We start from the raw sequence: 10,548 nt of genomic DNA, 5'->3' as shown, positions 1-10,548 counted from the left end.
CTGGCCCATTTGTATATATTCTTGGTAGAAGTATCTAACCAAATCATTTGCCCATTTTTACATTTTACATTGGCTTGTCTTTTTTTTTGAGACAGGATCTCTTTCTGTTGCCCAGGCTGGAGTCCAGTGGTGCAATCACTGTTCATTGCAGCCTCTACCTCCCAAGGCTCAAGAGATCCTCCCACCTCAGCCTCCTGAGTAGCTGGGACAACAGGCATGCGCCACCACGCCTGGCTAATTTTTAATTTTTTTGTAGACAGGTGGTGGGGGGACAGGGGAGCTCTCACTATGTTTACTAGGCTGGTCGTGAACTCTTGGGCTCAAGTGATCCTCCCACCTCATCCTCCCAAAGTGTTGGGATTAGAGACATGCACCATGGGGTCAACTCTTTTTTAAAAACTCAAATGTTAAAAATGAGCACTAGTAGCAAAAGCTCCCTCCCCAGAATGGTGCACTCCATCTTCCATGGCTCTCTGATTCTGGCAGGTTTCACTTCCTTCCCTGCCCACCTTAAAGTTGACCTCACTGGCAAGGAGCTCGACTTCCATCCGCATTATCTCAGTACCCATAGGTTTGCATTTATATTCTGTTGATTTTTTTTTGTTCATATCTTCTGAAGCAGTCTCTGGCCACAACTGACTGCCTGGACTATCTTTCTCCTGCCATACCAATGAGTATTTTCCTTTTGTCCTCTGGTTACAAAGTGGCGTAAGTTTTCCATGGTCTGCCCTAACACTATTTTTCCTATAAGCCCTATTAATTTCAGTGCACACCATTTTGCAGGATGTGATGTTTTTCATGAATGCATACAGCATATTATTGCACAGATGCTTAAATTTACATTTTAATCGGCATTTTGGAGATATGGGATTCATGCAAAGTGGAATCTTCAGTTACAATGGCAAGACAATGAGATAGGGAACTTTATTTGTTTATTTGAGACAATCTGGTTCTCTTGCCCAGAGTGTAGTGCAGTGGTGCCATCTTGGCTCACTGCACCCTCCGCCTCCCAGGCTCAAGCCATCCTCCTATTTCAGCATCCCGAGTAGCTGAGACTACAGACATGTGCCACCATGCCTGTCTAATTTTTGTATTTTTTTGGTAGAGATGGGGTTTTACCATGTTGCTCAGGCTGGTTTTGAACTCCTGAACTCAAGTGATTTGCCCCTGCTTGGCCTTCCAAAATGTTGGGATTACAGGTGTGAGCCATAGCGCCTGGCTGAGAAATTTATTTTATTTATTTTTCCCTCTCTAAAGGTAGAAAAATTTAGATAAACAGAAGCTTTAGGTGTCCCTTCAATTTCATTTTAAAGCTCTTCCCAGGCCAGGCATGGTGGCTCATGCCTGTAATCACAGCATCTTGGGAGGCCAAGGCAGGAGGATAGCTTCAGGCCAAGATTTTGAGACCAGCCTGGGGAACAAATAGAGATTCTGTCTGTACAATGAGCACATATGCTAAAGTTGGAATGATTCAGAGAAGATTAGCATGGGCCCTGCACAAGGATGACACACAAATTCATGAAGCATTCCATTAAAAAGTAAATAAATAAAAGAAAAAAATAAAGTGTTCTCCTACTCCTCTTTAAGGAAGGGCTAGTTTAGTCTGAGCCTTAAAATTTTCTTTTTTTTTTTTCTTTTTTTAAACTTTTTTGGTATATTCACAGGAAATGATTATTATTAATAATCAAATAATTATTTTTCATTTGTTTTTTTTGTTTTTGTTTTTTTTTGAGACAGATTCTTGCTCTGTTGCCTAGGCTGGAGTGCAGTGGTGCAATCTCGGCTCACCACAACCTCCATCTCCCAGGTTCAAGCGATTTTCATACCTCAGTTTCCTGAATAGCTTACAGGCACACACCACCATACCTGGTTAATTTTTTGTATTTTTAGTAGAGATGGGGTTTCGCCATGTTGTCCACGCTGGTCTCGAACTCCTGAGCTCAGGCAATCTGCCCACCTCAGCCTCCCAAAGTGCTAGGATTACAGGCATGAGCCACCGCACCCGGCCAATAATCACAATAGTTAATAAGCCTCAGTTCACCATGTGTCCCAATCCTCATATTGTTGCTGCTGCCCCATCCTCCACTGTGTGGTCACTGCAGATCCCTAAGGCCATTTAGCTCTGGTTTAGCCAGCCCCAGAGTTCCTCTCCAATCACAGTCATGTGCTTTTCACAACCTGCTTAGTAAAATGTGTCCCTTTTTATTGTCTTTTTCATTATAACTATGCTAGTGGCTATGAAGTGCTTAGTAAAATGTGTCCCTTTGGTTAGGACTTTGCAAGCTTGAGTGTTCTCAGAATCCCGCGGAGGGCTTGCCCACACATAGATTCCGGGTGCCACCTGCAGAGATTCTAACATTAGGTCTGGGTAAGGCCTGAGGATTTGCATCTCTAACAAGGTCCCAGGTGATGCTGATGCTGCTGGTCCAGGGACCACATTTTGAATGTCACTGCTTTAATGATCCCGCCATCATCAGTGCCACCCATCCTCACAGACACCAGTTCCTCTTTTAACAAACCTTTTTTTTTGTTTTTTGTTTTTTGTTTTTTAGCCATTGCGCAGTGTTCTCAACCAGGGGCGATTTTGATCCCCAGGGAACCATCGGCAATGTCAGGAGACATTTTTTGTTGTCACAAAGGGGTGAGAGATTATGTTATGGTATCTGGCTTCTACAATGCACAAGGCAGAGAATTATCCACAGAGAATTATCTGGTCCAAATGGCAGTAGTGCTGGGGTTGAGACAGTCTCTATTAATATGCCATTATTGCTTTGTTTGCCAATAGCTTTGAGTTCTGATTGTTTCTATGGCAAGTCAATAGCATATGAAATAAAGATGGAGATAAAGGAACAGTGGCATCCCTCTCACCCCAATGTTTTTATACTTCAATGAAAATAAAACATTTGGCTGGACATGGTGGCTCATGCCTGTAATCCCAGTGCTTGGGAGGCTGAGGTGGGAGGATTGTTTGAGGCCAGGAATTTGAGATCAGCCTGGGCAACATAGTGAGACCTCAATTTTTTTTTTTTTTTTGAGACAAGGTCTCACTCTGTCACCCAGGCTGGAGTGCAGTGGCACAATCACAGCTCACTGAAGCCTTGACAACCTCCCAGGCTCAATTGATCCTCTGTCTCAGCCTCATGAGTAGCTGGGAATACAGGTGTGCGCCACCACGCCTGGCTAATTTTTGTATTTTTTGGGAAGACACAGGTCTCACTGTGTTGCCCAGGCTGGTCTTGAACTCCTGGTGTCAAGCAATCAGCCTGCCTCAGCCTCCCAAAGTGCTGAGATTACAGGCATGAGCCTTGGCACCTGGCTGAGACCTCATCTCTATTTAAAAAAAAAGAAGAAAAGAGTTAAACTTTCAAACTATCAAGTACTTTGAAATATCATCTATGAACATGCTCATTTGTCTTCAGATTTTCAATTGCTCTGTCTCAGGTCTCAAGGCAGAACGAAGGAATTTACCAAAGCCAAGCCAAGCCCTTGGACGCTGGGCCCATCTATTTCTTTGATCAGGTAATAATACTGCTCCTTCTCATCAAATTATAATTTACTTTTTAAAAATCAATTTGCTTTTGACCAGTGTTTTCCCCTATATTTTACTCAGAACATTTTGTTTTATTTTAGTTAAAACCTGAACAGAAAGATGGGAAAAGATAACCTGTGAAGAAAGTTATCCCACCCAAAATGCACCCCACTAGCCGGGTATAGGTAAAACGTTTGGAATTACTCTTTAATTGTTGGTGTTCCTTTACATCTTCAGAGGCTCGTAAGATGCTCAAGACCAATAGTTTCCCGTTCCCTCATCCCCGGAAAACCTATACCGAGGGGTTGCCATTTCAGATTTGACCATGATGTCATTCAGAGAGCTTTATTTAAGTCAGGCCAGTGGTTAATTTAAACATAATTGTTCATATTAACCAGTCATCCTGGTTTGCCAGCTATTTTGCAACAAACCCAGCGCTTCTCGTGCCTCAGGGAGTTTGCACTAATGTTCCTTCTGCTTTCTGCACAACTTTCTCCCTATTCCATTTAGCTCGTTTCTTAAATATTACCATTGCAGTACGACTCTATTTTAGATTTCTTTTCTTTGTTTTTTTTTTTTTTTTTTTGAGACAGAGTCTTTTTCTGTTGCCCCGGCTGGAGTGCAGTGGCGCAATCTTGGCTCACTGTAGCCTCCACCTCCTAGGTTTAAGGAATTCTCCTGCCTCAGCCTCCCGAGTAGCTGGGACTACAGGTGCACACCACCACGCCTGGCTAATTTTTTGTATTTTTAGTAGAGATGGGGTTTCACCATGTTGGCCAGGCTGGTCTTGAACTCCTGACCTCAAGTGATCTGCCCACTTCAGCCTCCCAAAGTGCTGGGATTATAGGTGTGAGCCACTGCATCCGGCCTCTATTTTAGATTTCTGTCCTGCTCCATGTGGCACTCCCATATCTATTCCTAACTTAATTTTTCTATTGCACTTATCACTTTCTAGTATTCTAAGTGATATACCTATTTATTTGTTCACCCTCTCTCCTCTTATGAGAGTATAAGTTTCACAAGGGCAGTATATATACATTTTTCATGTACTTGACCACTTCTCTATCCCCAGTCCCCAAAAACAGTGCTTGGCATATAGAATGCTCTTAATAAAGATTCTTTATTAACCACCATAGAATTGTATCAAGCCCACAAAAATGAATGAAATAAAGAGTTCCACATTTTTTAACCCTCTAGTTACTATTAGGTTGGCGCAAAAGTAACTGCGGTTTCAGACCATGAATTTTAAATCATTATAACTAGGCTCGCACACATCTTAGTTAATCAAAATAGGAACCATTACAATTTAACACATTTTTGCCAACAAGAAATAGGTTTGTTAAAACCTGTAGCGTAAAAATCCTTGCTTTGGAATTTGATGAACTCTTGGAAAGCATTTTCTGCATCCTGCTGGTTGTGAAAGCATTTTCCCTGCAAAACGTTATCGAGATGCTTGAAGAAGTCGGTTGGCTAGAGGTCAGGCGAATATGGCGGATGAGGCACAATGTCTAGCCCAATTCATTCAACTTTTGAAGCATTGGTTGTGCAATATGCGGTCGGGTGCTGTCGTGAAGAAGAATTGGGCCCTTTCAGTTGACCAATACCAGCTGCAGGTGCTGCAGTTTTCTGTGCGTCTCATGGATTTGCTGAGAATACTTCTCAGATGTAACAATTTCGCCAGGATTCAGAAAGCTGTAGTGGATCAGACCAGCAGCAGACCACCAAACAGTGACCATGATCTTTTCTCGGTGCAAATTTGGCTTTGGGAAGTGCTTTGGAGCTTCTTCGTGGTCTAACCACTGAGATGGTCATTGCCGGTTGCTGTATACAATCCACTTTTCATCACACATCACAATCCGATCTAGAAAAGGTTTGTTGTTGTTGTGTAGAGTAAGAGAAGGTGATGCTTCAAAAAGATTTTTAAATTTTCACTCAGCTCATGAGACACCTACTCATCAAGTTTTTCACCTTTCCAATCTGCTTCAAATGCTGAACAACCATAGAATCGTAGACACTGAGTTCTTTGGCAATTTCTCGTGTACTTGCAAGAGGGCCGTCTTCAGTGATTGTTCTCAGTTGGTCGTTGTCAACTTCCAACGGCTGGCCACTACACTCCTCATCTTCAAGGCTCTTTTCTCCTTTGCAAAACTTCTTGAATCCTCATGGCACTATATATTCATTAGCATTCCTGGGCTAAATGCATTGTTGCTATTTCGAGTTGTCTCTGCTGCTTTATGACCCATTTTGAACTTGAATACGAAAATCGCTCAGATTTGCTTTTTGCGTAACTTCATTTCCATAGTCTAAAATAAACACAAAATAAATGGCAAGTAATAAGTCATTAGCAAAAAAAGAAAAAAAAAGAGCAAGAAATACCCATTAAAATGATGTATAACATAACCACTTTTATTTAATAATGTATTCCAATTTCAAATGGCAAATTCCAACAATGCCAAAACCGCAATTACTTTTGCACTCACTTGTACAATTTCTTTACTTGTGAAGGGAAAACTAAAATACTCAAACCTGTCTTAGAACATATATCACAAAAGTATATCAGATTAAATGGGGCTGGGCACAGTGGCTCATGCCTGTAATCTCAGCACTTTGGGAAGCTGAGGGGGGTGGATCACGAGGTCAGGAGATCGAGACCATCCTGACTAACACGGTGAAACCCAATCTCTACTAAAAATACAAAAACTTAGCCAGGCCTGGTGGCAGGTGCTTGTAGTCTGAGCTACTCAGGAGGCTGAGAGGCAGGAGAATGGCATGAACCCAGGAGGTGGAGCTTGCAGTGAGCAGAGATTGTGCCACTGCACTCCAGCCTGGGTGACAGAGCCAGACTCCATCTAAAAAAAAAAAAAAAGATTAAATGTTGTCAGTTGTATCAGTGAATTGTCCAACAGGGGCAATTTTGTCCCACAAGGGACATTTGGCAATGCCTGCAGACATTTTTGGTAGTCACAACTGCTGGTTGCTATTGTCATCATAGGCAGAGACCAGGGATGCTGCTCCACATCCTACAGTGCACAGGACAGCACCCCACACTAGAGAATTGTGTGGTCCAAAATGTCAATAGTGCCAGAGTTGACAAACCTGCTTTACACTAATCTGTATTTGGGTTTTTTGGAACCTGCCATACCTTTCCTCAAAATCACTGCAACGATGGGCGTGGTGGCTCGCACCTGAATTCCCAGTGCTTCGGGAAGCTGAGGCAGGAGCATTGCTTGAGACCAGCCTGAGTAACATAGCAAGACCCCATCACTATTTTAAAAAATTAAAAATGAAAACCACTGCAATTTGCTTCTGTTTTTCTGTTTTTGTTTTTATTTTTATTTCGAGCGGTTCGAGCGATTCTCCTGCCTCGGCCTCCCCAGTAGCTGGGATTACAGGCACTTGCCACCACACCGAGTGAAGTTTTGTATTTTTAGTAGAGACAGGGTATTGCCATGTTGACCAGGCTGGTCTCAAACTCCTGACCTCAAGTGATCTGCCTGACTCGGCCTCCCAAAGTGCTGGGATTACAGGCGTGAGCCGCTGTGCCCAGCCCCTAATTTCTTTTTAAACAACAATTCAGCATAACTCGATCATTTTGCGTTTACATTGCTTGGCTTATCATTGACCCTCAATCTATGGGGTCAGCTTATATGAGCAGTAAGCAGGTCTGTGTATCCTAGAACTCCAGGGGCGTGCTGGATGCCATGTTTCTCATTTGATGCCCTCCTTAGGTCTTGAGCATTGCTTCTGCCCGCTCTGCTTGGAGACACCCCATTTCTTGTACTGATTGTCCTGCCGTTGCCATTGCACTAAGAATAAAATCCACACTTCTTACCTTGACCTGCAAGCCCTTCTGAGATTTCCTCCCCTTGCCTGCCTTCTGACTTCCTTGCAGGCAGTTTTCCCTTCCACTCCCTGCTCCCCAACTGTTCTGGCCTCTCTGTTTTTATTTTTGTTTGTTTTATTGTTTTATTTTTATTTATTTATTTATTTATTTTTTATCAACCAAGCTCATTGCTGCCTCAGATTCTTCTTCCTTCTTCCTTCCTTCCTCCTCTTCCTCCTCCTCCTCCTCCTCTTCCTGCTTCTTTTAATAATAGAGACAGGGTCTCACTATGTTGCCCAAGTTGGTCTCAAACTCCTGGGCTCAAGTGATCCTCCTGCCTCAGCCTCCCAAAGTGCTGGGATTATAGGTGTGAGCCACCGTGCCCGGCCTGCTTCACATTCTTTACATTTACTATGTGCTCTGCTTTGGATGTTTTCCACTATTTTATGGTCGGCTCCTCCTCCTCATCATCATTTGGGTCTCAGCTCAAAGGTGGCCTCCTCAGAGAGGGTGTCCCTGACTCCCAGTGCAAAGAAGCCAGACATTCATAGCTCCATCACTCTATTACAGTGACCTGTTTTATTTTCATCATTGTAGTTATCACTATCTGTAATTTTTTATTTTCCTTCCTTTTCTTTTCCCTCTCTCTCCCTCCATGCTTTTCTTCCTGTTTTTCCCTAACTGGTCCATGTAGGCAGAGATCTGCCCTCTTCACTCTGTCTCTGCAGAAGCTAGAACTGCGCCTGATGAATATTCATGGAATGAATGAATCATTCCTCTATATGTGCTAAGCCTAGAGAAGTGAGACTACTTTAAGACTGGGCCAGTCTTCATTCTTCTTCAAGTCCTTCATTGATGATTTTCTCTTGTTAAAAGATTGTTAAGTCTGGTTTTGAACTGGACAGTCCATTATTTGAGCACTCTATCTGAAAAATTAGCTGGCATATAAATATTATTTTTAAAAGTGCACATTAAATTTCTTAACCTTAAAACCCTCTGAAGGAGGTATACTTATTAGCCCCATTTTACATATGATAAAAGTAAGGCAATTGGCCCGACACACAGTGGCTCATGCCTGTAATTCTAGCACTTTGGGTAGCCAAAGAGGAGGGATTGCTTGAGCCGAGGAGTTTAAGAGCAGCCTGGGCAACATAGTGAGACCTTGTCTCTACCAAAAATAAAAATTAAAAATTAAAAAAATTAGCCAGGCACGATGGTACCAGCCTGTGGTCCCAACTATTTGGGAGGATCACTTGAGCCCAGGAGGTCAAGGCTACAGTGATCTGAGATCACACCACTGCACTCCAGCCTGGGTGACAGTGAGACCTTGTCTCAAAAAACAAACAACGACAAAAAGAAAAGAAGATGGAGGCAATTAATAAATAGTATCTGTTACTATTATTATTGTAAAAAGCACAGCCTTTACCACTGTATCTGAGTAATAGTTATACATGCATATTTTTAGGATGTTACAAATAATATACCATAAAATGGAGATAACACAATAAATGCCACATGGCATTAGCATTAGCGTTTGGTGAAATGATGTTCATGAGGGCAACTTTCAAATCTATAAAGAGATATACAGGCCAGGTGCAGTGGCTCATGCTTGTAATCCCAGCACTTTGGGAGGCCGAGGTGGGTGGAACACTTGTGGCCAGGAGTCCGAGACCAGCCTGGCCAACATGGCGAAACCTCGTCTCTACTAAAAATACAAAAATTAGCCTGTAATCCTAGCTACTGGGGTGGCTGAGGCACGAGAATCACTCGAACCCAGGAGGCAGAGGTTGCAATGAGCCATGATCATGCCACTGCACACCAGCCTGAACAACAGAGCTAGGCCCAGTCTCAGAAAAAAAAAAAAAAAAAAGGGACAGCAAGAATTTTTCATCTTTATAAATTTTTCATCTCTATGAAAAATTTTAAAACTTAGCCAGGTGTGGTGGCATGCACCTGTAGTCCCAACTAGTCTGGAGGCTGAGATGGAAGGATCACTTGAGCCCTGGAGTTTGAGGTTACAGTGAGCTATGATTGCACCACTGCACTCCAGCCTGGGCAGCACAGTGAGACCGTTTCTCAAAAAAAAAAAAAAAAAAAAAAAAGTACAAATAAATAAATACGTATTTCTTAAATGGGCTTTCTGTCTTTTAAATGTCAACATGAATATATAACCAATGCCCAATTGTCAAAGATTTAAGATTTACATTTAGAATTCCTTTTTTTATTTTAGAGGTGGGGTCTTGCTATGTTCCCCAGGCTGAACTCAAACTCTGGGGCTCAAGCAGTCCTCCTGCCTCAACCTCCTGAATATCTGAGACTACAGGCACATGCCAATGCACCCAGCTGTCATTTAGACTTCTTATGCTAACTCAAATACTTTTTGTTCTTTACACATTTTCTCTTTTATTTCACATTAAACACTTAGTTGGAAAACCAGTGTTGTTTTTCAAAGTATGCTAATGGAGCCATCATTTAGAAGAAAAAGACAAGTAGCTTTTTAGTGATGTGCACCATTTTATCAAAATTTTATTCAGGTGATGAAACTCCATCAAATGTCGAAATGTTTCACCACATTGGCTTGTGAAAGAAAACACTTTGAAATAGTGACGACTGGGGCAGCTGCCTTATTTAGAATTCTTTGAACAACTGGTTTGGAGAACATTTCAAAGGAGAGGTCATTTAAAGTTCTCTTGTTCATGCCTCAGGCGGTGCAGTGAAATCTTTTTTTTTTTTTTTTTTTCTTTTGAGGTGCAGTCTTGCTCTTTCGCCCAGGTTGGAGTGCAGTGGCACGATCTCGGCTCACTGCAAGCTCCGCCTCCCAGGTTCACGCAATTCTCCTGCCTCAGTCTCCCGAGTAGCTGGGACTACAGGTGCCCACCACCTCGCCTGGCTAATTTTTTGTATTTTTAGTAGAGATGGGGTTTCACCGTGTTAGCCAGGATGGTCTCCATCTCCTGACCTGGTGATCCACCCACCTCGGCCTCCCAAAGTGCTGGGATTACAGGCGTGAGGCACCGCGCCCGGCCGTGAAATCAGTTTTGGTTCCTTGTGCAATAGGCATTTGTTGAATGAATGAATGATAACAGTCGTCAGATTACGGATTTTAAGCTCCAGAAAAGAGAAGGACTGGCCGGGCGTGGTGGCACATGCCTATAATCTCAGCACTTTGGGAAGCCGAGGCAGACAGATCACTTGA

At 42.7% G+C, this 10,548-nt stretch overlaps 1 pseudogene; it reads left to right on the top strand.

Annotated features, from left to right (window-relative positions):
- The first annotated feature begins 1,437 nt into the window (after positions 1-1,437).
- On the top strand, positions 1,438-1,538 carry LOC116268987 (annotated as a pseudogene).
- The last annotated feature ends 9,010 nt before the right edge of the window (positions 1,539-10,548 follow it).

Source organism: Papio anubis, chromosome 9 (assembly GCF_008728515.1).
Source record: "Papio anubis isolate 15944 chromosome 9, Panubis1.0, whole genome shotgun sequence".
NCBI classification, from domain to species: domain Eukaryota; kingdom Metazoa; phylum Chordata; class Mammalia; order Primates; family Cercopithecidae; genus Papio; species Papio anubis.
The sequence above is the reverse complement of the archived record's forward strand: the minus strand, read 5'-3'. Positions and strand labels throughout refer to the sequence as shown.